The sequence below is a fragment of the Neophocaena asiaeorientalis genome, unplaced genomic scaffold (genome assembly GCF_003031525.2).
Source record: "Neophocaena asiaeorientalis asiaeorientalis breed wild unplaced genomic scaffold, Neophocaena_asiaeorientalis_V1.1 scaffold134, whole genome shotgun sequence".
Taxonomy (NCBI): Eukaryota; Metazoa; Chordata; class Mammalia; order Artiodactyla; family Phocoenidae; genus Neophocaena; species Neophocaena asiaeorientalis.
The window spans coordinates 13,183,634-13,194,182 of record NW_020185339.1 but is presented as its reverse complement, the minus strand read 5'-3'; the positions used below and the strand labels follow the sequence as shown (position 1 = coordinate 13,194,182).

General features: G+C 40.0%; 1 pseudogene; it reads left to right on the top strand.

Annotated features, from left to right (window-relative positions):
• Window positions 1-986: 986 nt before the first annotated feature.
• Window positions 987-1,452, top strand: LOC112394352 (60S ribosomal protein L23a pseudogene; annotated as a pseudogene).
• Window positions 1,453-10,549: the final 9,097 nt, after the last annotated feature.

The following is a 10,549-nucleotide window of genomic DNA, read 5'->3' as shown; positions in this document are numbered from 1 at the left end:
AATAGATAGCTATATTCTTGCACCCAGATTTAACAATTGACCATATTTGCTTCATCTTTCCTCTCCTGAAATATTAAATCAAATGATAGACATCTTGACATTTTACCCCTAAAAACTTTAGAATGCATCTCTTAAAAATATCATCATAGGTTAGGGTATGGTAATGGGTTAGGGTTAGGGTACGGGTTAGGAGTAGGGTATGGCTTAGGGTATGGGATAGTGTTAGGGTGAGGGTTACAGTATGGGCTAGGTTTAGGGTACAGAAAAAAAAATATCATCATCACAATTAGCAAAACTATTAATAAAGCCTTCATTTTATATAACACATCATATTTAAATTTTCCCAGTGATCTCAAAAAATGTGTTTTACAGCTGTCTTTTTCAAGTAAAATTCAAATAAAGGCGATGCATTGCTTAGGATGGCTTAATTCTCTTTTGATTTCAACAGTGCTTCCCACCCTCTTTTTATGTCATTGAGTTGTTGAAGAGACTGGGCCCATTGTCCCTATTTAATGTCCCACTTTCTGGATTTGTCTGATTGTTTGGTGTCATTAGAGGTTCATCTACTCCTGTATTTTCTGTAAAATGGAGATGAGATATAAAGGCTGATTTCAAGTTAAATATTTTTGTTGGGAATATTCATAGTTAGTGCTGTGTGCTTTATATTGCATCACATTTTATGCACATCACTTCTAACTGTCTCACGTTTAGTGATGCTAACGTTAATTACTGAGTTAAGGAGGCAACAGCCAGATCTTCCCACTGTTAAGTTATGATACACTTTTTTTCCAATCAGTAAATAACCAATGCCTGGAGTGATACTTTGGCCCCATGTAATGCCAAGAAGTTTTTAAGACTCTCATATTGCTGCCTTCTACCCTATTCCCTAATTCTTCTTCCCCCCGCCACCGAACGAAACTCTTCTGTAGAAGGTCACTAGTGACTTCCTTACCACGAAAACCAAGAGCCTTTGGCTTTTCAGGAAGATGGTGCTGAAAGCAAAGACGGAAGTCCCTGCTCTTTACCCTCCTAAAGCCAAAGGCTTTGAAGGCAAGGAAGGCAGTGATGAAAGACATCCACAGTCACAATAAAAGAGAAGAAAGGAATGTCATCCAACTTCCAACAGGCTAAGACACTGCAACTCAAAAAGCAGCCCAAATACCCTCAGATGAGCACACCCAGGAGAAACAAGCTTGACCATTACGCCATCATCAAGGTCACCCTGACCACTGAGTCAGCCATAAAGAAGACAGAAGATAACACACACTTGTGTTCATTGTGGATGTCAAGGTCAACAAGCACCAGATCAAACAGGCTGTGAAGAAGCTCTGTGACACTGCTGTGGCCAAGGTCAACACTCTCATCAGGCCTAAAGGAAAGAAGAAGGCATATGTTTCACTGGCTCCTGACTATGGTGCCTTGAATATTGCCAACAAAATTGGGATCATCTAAACTGAGTCCAGATGGCTAATTCTAAATATATCTTTTCACCCATATTTAAAAAATAAAGAATAGGGCTTCCCTGGTGGCGCAGTGGTTGAGAGTCCGCCTGCCGATGCAGGGGACACGGGTTCGTGCCCCGGTCCGGGAAGATCCCACATGCCGCGGAGTGGTTGGGCCCGTGAGCCATGGCCGCTGAGCCTGCGCGTCCAGAGCTTGTGCTCCGCAACGGGAGAGGCCACAACAGTGAGAGGCCCGCGTACCGCAAAAAATAATAATGATAAAAATAAAGAATAAAAAACAAAACCAAGAGACTTTGTTCATCTTCCTTGAGCTTTCTGAAATATTTTATATTATTACACCTTTTTTAAGAATGTCTTTTCCCCTTTCTTCCATAAAGTTTCCTATTTCAAGTACCTCTCCCTCTAACTGCTTATTTACATCTTTATTGAATGCTTTCACTGGACTGTAAAGAGGGTCATAGGTCTGCTCTTTGTCTTCAACTTGGTCTCTACACTGTCCACTTTAGTAATCTTACCCATATTCACAGCTCAAGCAGATTGCTAAAAAAATGTGTACCTCTAGCTTGACATCCTATAGCTTTTTGACATTTCCACCTGGAGTCCCATCAGGTATAACTTAAACTCAACCAGCATAAAAGAGAAGTCATCTTTCTCTGTACTTCCATCCTCCCAATATAGGAGTTTTGATTATTTCAATGTTTGTGTTTACATTGTTATGTTCATGTAAATATTGTTCACTGCTGAGACACAGTATATTTTAATCACACTTACTTTTATATAATAATAACTATAAGAAAAATTACCTTGTTTTTTTTAAATTTATTTATTTATTTTTGGCTGCGTTGGGTCTTCGTTGCTGCACGCGGGCTTTCTCTAGTTGCTGCGAGCGGGGGCTACTCTTCGTTGAGGTGCTCAGGCTTCTTACTGCAGTGGCTTCTCTTGTTGCGGAGCAGGGGCTCTAGGTGCATGGGCTTCAGTAGTTGTGGCACGTGGGCTCAGTTGTTGCGGTTCGCGGGCTCTAGATCACTGGTTCAGTAGTTGTGGCACACAGGCTTAGTTGCTCTGCAGCATGTGGGATCTTCCCGGACCAGGGGTCGAACCCATGTCCCCTTCATTGGCAGGAGGATTCTTAACCAATGGACCACCAGGGAATTCCCATGAAGTAGTTAACATAATCTCTTTTTCTTAATGAACATATTTGCTTTCAGACAGGCTTTTCCAAGCTAATCTGCATTATTACTGCCAGTTTATTTCTCCATAACATTTTTGACCAAATTATTCCCATGTCAAAACCTGTTAATTGAAGTTAAAACTCCTTAGCATCCCTTTCAAATTCTTCGATATACAGTTTCAACCTTCCTTTTTACCCTTCTCTCCCTATTCTTCCCTACATTTGTGCTGTCTTTCAATCCACCCCTGTTGGATGCCCTTTTCTGAACCTCCCTTATGTTCTCTACCATCATGAGTTATTATTATTCATGAGCATTTCCCCATGTGTGCCCACAGGAACCTTAGCCATTTTCTAAAATATATCTGAAATTCGACTCTCTCCTCGAAATCTCCCTGTCTACCTCAGTCAGAAGCAATCTCTTTCTGGCCTAAGTTCCCAGGATACTTAGTATACTACCTTATGATAACACTTTTTTAATGAGCAAATGAATGTGGCACTTCAGCATCAGTATTACCTTTAAAACTAGATTCTAGGGGGAATTCCCTGGCGGTCCAGTGGTTAGGACTCTGCGCTCTCACTTCGGAGGGCCTGGGATCTATACCTGCTCAGGAAACTAGGATCCCACAAGCTGCTCTGTCGCCGCCCCCCACAAAATAAAACCTAGATTCTAAACTCCCAGAGGACAGAGTTCACATCTTATACTTCCTTCTAGTCTCTATAGCACCCAATGTACTATCTGATAAATGAAGGAGTGACTGTTGGAGTGGGTGAATAGAGGAGGTAAAGAGTGGACAGGGAAATATATTGTAGAATGACAAAGTGGATAAATGAAAAGTAACTCCAGGAACTTATTCTGGATTGTCTGGAAATGGGCTGACTGGACCACACACCCATCTGTCTCACCAGGAAGAGGAGCTGCACTCAAACCCAACTTCCCATGTGTGCCTGTCAGTTTCCTGTTTGCTCTCAGAACCATCTCCCATCCTTTCCCTGCTCCGTGCTGTATCACAGGGAACTACATTGTCCAGGAGGTCACACTTTGGCTTTTTGGTTGTTTCAGGTAGTTTTCATATTGTTGTTTGGCTGTAGTTCACTCACTTTCATTGTTGTACAATATTCCACTGTGTGCACGTACCAAATTTATGTATTTATTCAACTATTAATGGACATTTAAATTTCTCATTTGGGGCTATTATTAATAATGCTAACATGAACATTCTGTTACATGTCTCTTGTAAAAATATATGTTAGCACTTATTTCTTGGGTTTATATCCAGGACTGGAATTGCTGGGTGAAGGGCATGTGTATATCTAGTATTTACTAGATATTTCAAATATCCAAAGTTGTTCCCCAGCAGTGCATGAGAGTTCCTGATGCTCTAGTCCTTACCAAGGCTTGGTATTGTTAGATTTTAAAACTTTTTGCAAATCTGATGGTTATGAAAGGAGAGCTCATTCTGCTTAATTCACTGATTACTAGGAAGGTTGAATTCCTTTTCTTAGGTTTATTGATTATGTATTTCTTCTTTGAAGTCATTATTCATATCCTTGGCTAGTTTTTCAGTTGGTTTTATGTTTCCTTTGATGTGTAGTAGTACTTTACATATTCTGGATATTACACTTCGTTAGTTATACTGATTCTCTCAACACATATTTATTGGGCATTTACTATGCTCAAAGGATACAGCAGTGAACAATACAGACCAAAAAACCACTCTTAGTTCATGAAGCTTACATTCTAGTATAGGGAGAGAAACAATAAACACAATAAATAAGTAAAGCGAAGGTATATTAAATTTTACCAACTCTATGATAAATGCTATAGAGAGAAATAAAGCAGGGAAGGGGATTAGGGAATTCTGGGGAGGGGTTGCAGTTTGAAATAAAGTGGTCAAGGGAATTCCCTGGCAGTCCAGAGGATGGGACTCTGTGCTTCCACTGCAGGGGAACTAATATCCCGCAAGCGGCGTGGTGCAGCAAATAAATAAGTTAATTAATTAATTTAATTTAATTAAATAGTGGTCAAGGAAGGCGACTTTTGAGTATAACCCTGAAGGAGGTCAGGAAACAGGCCATAGAGGAGTTTGGGGGAAGAGCATCTTAGATAGAATAGTAAACGCAAAGGCCCTGCAGGTAGAACATAAATGGTGTGTTCAAGGAACAGCAAGGAGGCCAGTGTGGCCAAAGCTGAATAGGTAAAATGAGTCATAAGACATGAGATTTGATTTTTTGTTTTGGGTTTTTGTTTTTGTTTTTTTTGTTTTTTTTGGTAAGAACACATTAAAAAATTTTTTTTTATTGGAGTATAGTTGATTTACAATGTTGTGTTAGCTTCAGGTGTACAGCAAAGTGAATCAGTTATACAACTACATATATCCACTCTTTTTTTTTTTTTAGATTCTTTTCCCATATAGACCATTACAGAGTATTGAGTAGAGTTCCCTGTGCTATATAGCAGGTTCTTATTAGTTATCTATTTTATGTAGAGTACTGTTTATATGTCAATCCCAATCTCCCAATTTATCCCTCCCTGCCCCCCTTATCCCCTGGTAACCATAAGTTTGTTTTCTACATCTGTGACTCTACTTCTGTTTTGTAAATAAGTTCATTTGTACCCTTTTTTTAGATTCCGCATATAAGCAATATCATATGATATTTGTCTTTCTGTGTCTGACTTACTTCACTCAGTATGACAATTTCTAGACCCGTCCATGTTGCTGCAAATGGCATTATTTTGTTCTTTCTTATGGCTGAGTAATATTCCATTGTATATATATATACCACATCTTCTTTATCCATTCCTCTGTTGATGGACATTTAGGTTGCTTCCATGCCCTGGCTATTGTAAATAGTGCTGCAATGAACATAGGAGTGCATGTATCTTTTCGAATTATGGTTTTCTCCAGGAATATGCCCAGGAGTGAGATTGCTGGGTCATATGGTAGTTCTATTTTTAGTTTTTTAAGGAACCTCCATACTGTTCTCCAAGACATGAGATTTGAACAGCAAGGTGGAGAATGTACGTGTGCAGAATGTAAGGGATGTTTGTAGACCATTATAAGGACTTGACTTTTACTCTTGGTGAGGTGGGAAGCCTTTTGAGAAAAGGAAAGATTTGAGCAAAGGAGTGACACAATCTGACTTACTGCTTTAAAAGGCCCATTCTGGGGACAAGGGGAGGAGTAAACTGAGTGGCTTTCAGAATGATCCAGGTGGGGCTTCCCTGGTGGTGCAGTGGTTAAGAATCCACCTGCCAATGCAGGAGACATGGATTCGAGCCCTGGTCCAGGAAGATCTCACATGCCGCGGAGCAACTAAGCCCCTGCTCCACAACTACTGAGCCTGTGCTCTAGACCCCCGAGCCACTACTGAAGCCCGCATACTACAACTACTGAAGCCGCGCGCCTAGAGCCCCTGCTCCGCAACAAGAGAAGCCACCGCAATGAGAAGCCTACCACTGCAGCGAAGAGTAGCCCCCGCTCACTGCAACTAGAGAAAGCCCACGCACAGCAACGAAGAGCCAACGCAGCCAAAAATTAAAATTAAAATTAAAAAAAAAAAGAAGAATTCAGGTGAAAGATAATGGTGGCTTGCGCTAAGGTGATACTGAGGTGGTAAAAAGTGATTAAGAGAAAACTAAAAGATAATCCATGAGTAACTATGACCATGTTGAGGTTGGGTAGCATTTGTTAGGTAGTTATTGGTTAATTTTTGTTTTCTTACGCTAGAAGAAATTTCTCTACTAATGTTTAGGAGCTGGGACTCTGGATGGAGAAAACAAAAATGACCAAGACATTGGTGGTGATTGGTATGACTATAACAGTAAATACACAAAAATGGTAATGGCTTGGGCTAAGGTGGTCCCAGTGAAGTTTGCAGAATCTGGATTTATTTTGAGAGTGTAACTAACAAGATTTGTTGATAAATTGCGCATGGAATGTAAGCAAAAGTGAGAAATCAGGAGTTACTTTAGGGTTTTTTTGGTTCTAAAAGGTTAGAGTTTCCATAAGTTGATAGTGAAAAAGCTTCAAGAAGGCCAGATTTGGTAGAGAAGATCAGGAGCTCATTTATGGACTATTGAGTTTGAGCTGCCTTTTTGATATTCAGGAGGAGATGCCCAACTGGCAACTGGATATATGAGCTTGGCATTCAGGAGAATTTAAAGGGAGTTTTATTAGTCACCATTTCTGATACAATAAACAACTCTGAAATCTCAGTGGATTACAGCAACAAACATTTATTTCTTGCTCTTGTCACATGTGGGTGACAGGTTGATTACAGTTCTGCTCTAGGCTGGATGCCAGCTATGTGTCTCATTAGAGTGTATTCTAATTTGGGGCCTAAACTGAATAAACAGCCACTGTCCAGCACATGCCATACTCACGGCAAAGGGCAGAATCAACAGGGGCTAAACTAAGCAATGCAATTCAATTTAAAGCTTCTCTTTGCATGTGGCTATATCACTTGCTTCCATTCCATTCCATTAGCTAAAGAAAGTCACATGGCCCAGCCCTGCATTGGGACAAGGATGTATATTGTACACAGAAAAGGCAATTCAAATGCTATGTATGTACAATTCTCATAGAAGGGAGGGAGCAAATAGTTGTAAACCATAATTCAGTCTCCCACGATGTGAGTACATTGAAGAGAAGAAATCCAAAGACAGGTATTCCAATGTTCAGAGGTCAGAAAGACAAGGAAAAACCCGCAAAGGAGACTGAGAAGGAGCAAATAGTAAGGTAGGGGGAAAACCAGATTGGAAGTCAAGTAAAGAAAATGTCTCAAGAAGGTAGGAGAGATTAACTATGTCACATGTTGCTAATAGGTCAAGCAAGGTGAGGACAGATATTGACCATTAGATTTAGTCATGTGGAAATCTTTGGTCATCTTGACAAGAGAATTAATGACATGGTGGGACCAAAACCTGATCAATGCAGATTCAAGAAAGAGTGGGAGGAGAGAAGTTAGAGATAGTGGATATAGGTAGACTACTCTTTCAAGGACTTTTGCTAAAAGGGGAAGGAAGGAAACGGATGAGTAGTTGGAGGGAAAAGTGAGGTCAACAGTAGTCTTTTTTTTTAAGATGGGAGAAATAAAACCGTGGTTTCATGATGATAAGAAAGATCCAGTAAAGAGGGGGAAAACTGATGATGCCAGAGAGAAAGTAGAGAATTATTGTACTGAACAGGCTAGAGGGGATGGGCTCTAGTGCTCCATGGAGGACTGGTCTTCATCAGGAGCATAGACAGTCTATTCAGAGTAACAGGTGAGAAGGCAGACCATATTGTCACAAGTGCAGGTAGGTGAGTAGGTATGATTATGGAAGCATAGGAAAAGTCTCTTTCGATTGTTTCTATTTTTCAGCTAAGTAAGATGCAAGTCATCAACTGAGAGTGAAGATAGGGAGAAGTTGTGAGAGGTTTGAAACTTAGAGAAAAGTATGAGTAGTCTAGAGGAATGGGAGATTGAAAGCACTAGGGAACAATATTGATTGGTAGTAGAATTAAGGGCCTATGTGAAGTTAGTGATGATTGTGTGGGTTTCTTTCTCCCACCACAGTCAGCTGCAGAGGTGTGGGTGCAGAGTGAAATGGAAAATTAGGTATGTCCAGGTAACAAACAGGCAGAAATTTAGATTTAATCAGAATCTGTCAAGTTAAAAAAAAAAAAAGCAAGAGAGACACGTGTATGCAAGGGAAGTTTCATCACAGTGGTTGATCATGTAAGTCAGATAATAATGGAAGTAGAACATGGCACAGATCAGGGATAATAAAATGATGGAAGAATCATGGATTATAGGTCTAGGTATATTTGACAAATTTTTGGAGACAGGAATAAGCTTAAAAAGTAGAAAGTCTTGGTCAGAGTGTGATGCTTAATACTGACACTATGGAGGAGTTGCATTTACGGGTAAATGCCAAGATCTAGAGCAGCACTATTTAATAGGACTTCTTCTGATGATGGGGATGTTCTATATCCACTGTCTAATATGCCACTGGTGGCTACCAGTCACTGGAAATGGGCTGACTAAGGAAATATAATTTAAATTTTATTTAGGTCTAATAAATTTAAAATTAAGAGCAACATGAAGCTAGAAGCTACCATATTAGACAGTGCAATTCTAGAGATTATGACCATGTTAGTGAGTAGCTAAAATGGAAGACAATGTTATTGGAGAAGAGGAGGCCAAAAACTTAGCAACTAAGTTATTGGAAAGACCACATCAGTAAGTGGATATCGAAATCTGTAAGAATTATGACAAGAATAGTACTGAAGTGACAGTGAACCACCAGCTGAAATCTTCAAGGAAAGATAAGTGTCTCAGGATGGGAGGACAGGTATAACAAAGAGTAAAGTGAGTGCTATAGTCAGATACCATGTTAATCAAAACTGAGGGTTGGGCTTCCCTGGTGACACAATGGTTAAGAACCCGCCTGCCAATGCAGAGGACACGGATTTGAACACTGGTGCGGGAAGGTCCCACATGCCGTGGAGCAACTAAGCCCGTGTGCCACAACTACTGAGCTACTGAGCCTGTGCTCTACAGCCCACAAGCCACAACTACTGAGCCCTTGTGCCACAACTACTGAAGCCCATGGCAAAGAGTAACCCCTGCTCACCGCAACCAGAGGAAAGCCTGCACACAGCAACGAAGACCCAACACAGCCAAAAGTAAAATAAATAAAATAAATTAACTAAAAAAAAAAACTGAGGGTTTTAGGGAGGAAAGAAGCAGAAAAGTTTAGAACCAGCAATGCAAGGCAGACACCTACCCCTTGTCTAGGTTCAATGGCATAATACATGCTTTGAAAATATCTTCGTCCATCGCAGAAGAGAAGTTTGTGGATTGTCTTATCACATTTATTTATTTAAATTAATCAATTTATTTATATTTTATTTTTGGCCGTGTTGGGTCTTCATTGCTGCGCGCAAGCTTTCTCTACTTGCGGCAAGCGGGGGTTATCACTTATTTATGATGGCTTTTGTTGAATAAAAGTTTTCCTTCTTTTTTTTTTTTTTTTTGCGGTACGCGGGCCTCTCACTGCTGTGGCCTCTCCCGTTGCGGAGCACAGGCTCCAGATGCGCAGGCTCAGCGGCCATGGCTCACGGGCCCAGCCACTCCGCGGCATGTGGGATCTTCCCGGACCGGGGCACGAACCCATGAGAGAGTTTGGCAGGCAGACTCTCAACCACTGCGCCACCAGGGAAGCCCAAAAGTTTTCCTTCTTAAATTTGAAAAATTACTCATCATTTTTATTATTCTCATTTTTATATCTTAATTAAGAAATCCTTCTGGGAATTCCCTGGCAGTCTAGTGGTTAGGACTCTGTGCTCTCACTGCTGAGGGCCTGGGTTCAATCCCTGGTGGGGGAACTAAGATCCCACAAGCCGTGCAGTGTGGCCTAAATAAATAAATAAAAGAAATCCTTCTCTACTCCAAGGTCATAAACATCTTATGTTTTCTTTTAAAAGTTACAGGTTTGTATTTAAACATTAAATTTTTAATTCCTCTTAAGTTTATTTTTATGTATGGTATGTGATAGAAAACAAATTTTATTTTTTTCATATAATCTATTGATATTTTCTGAAGCACAGCTGTTGAAGTCTACTGTTTCTTACAGTATTACTGCCATCATATTACTTTCTCTAATAGCTTTTGAAATTAGCTCTTTATCCCAGATGATGTTCATTTTATTATAAAGTACATAGTTGGAGATTTATACTGATACATCCTGCATAGTACTCAGTGTGTATGTGTGTGTCAATTCTACAATTACTTGGTTATTATTTCTTCAAATATTGTTTCTTCTCTGTTCCCTCCATTCTTCTGGAATTTTTATTGAATGAATTTTTTTTCAATCTGGTTTCCATATTTCCTAATTAACTGCTCTTTCAAAAAATATTTTTATCTCTTT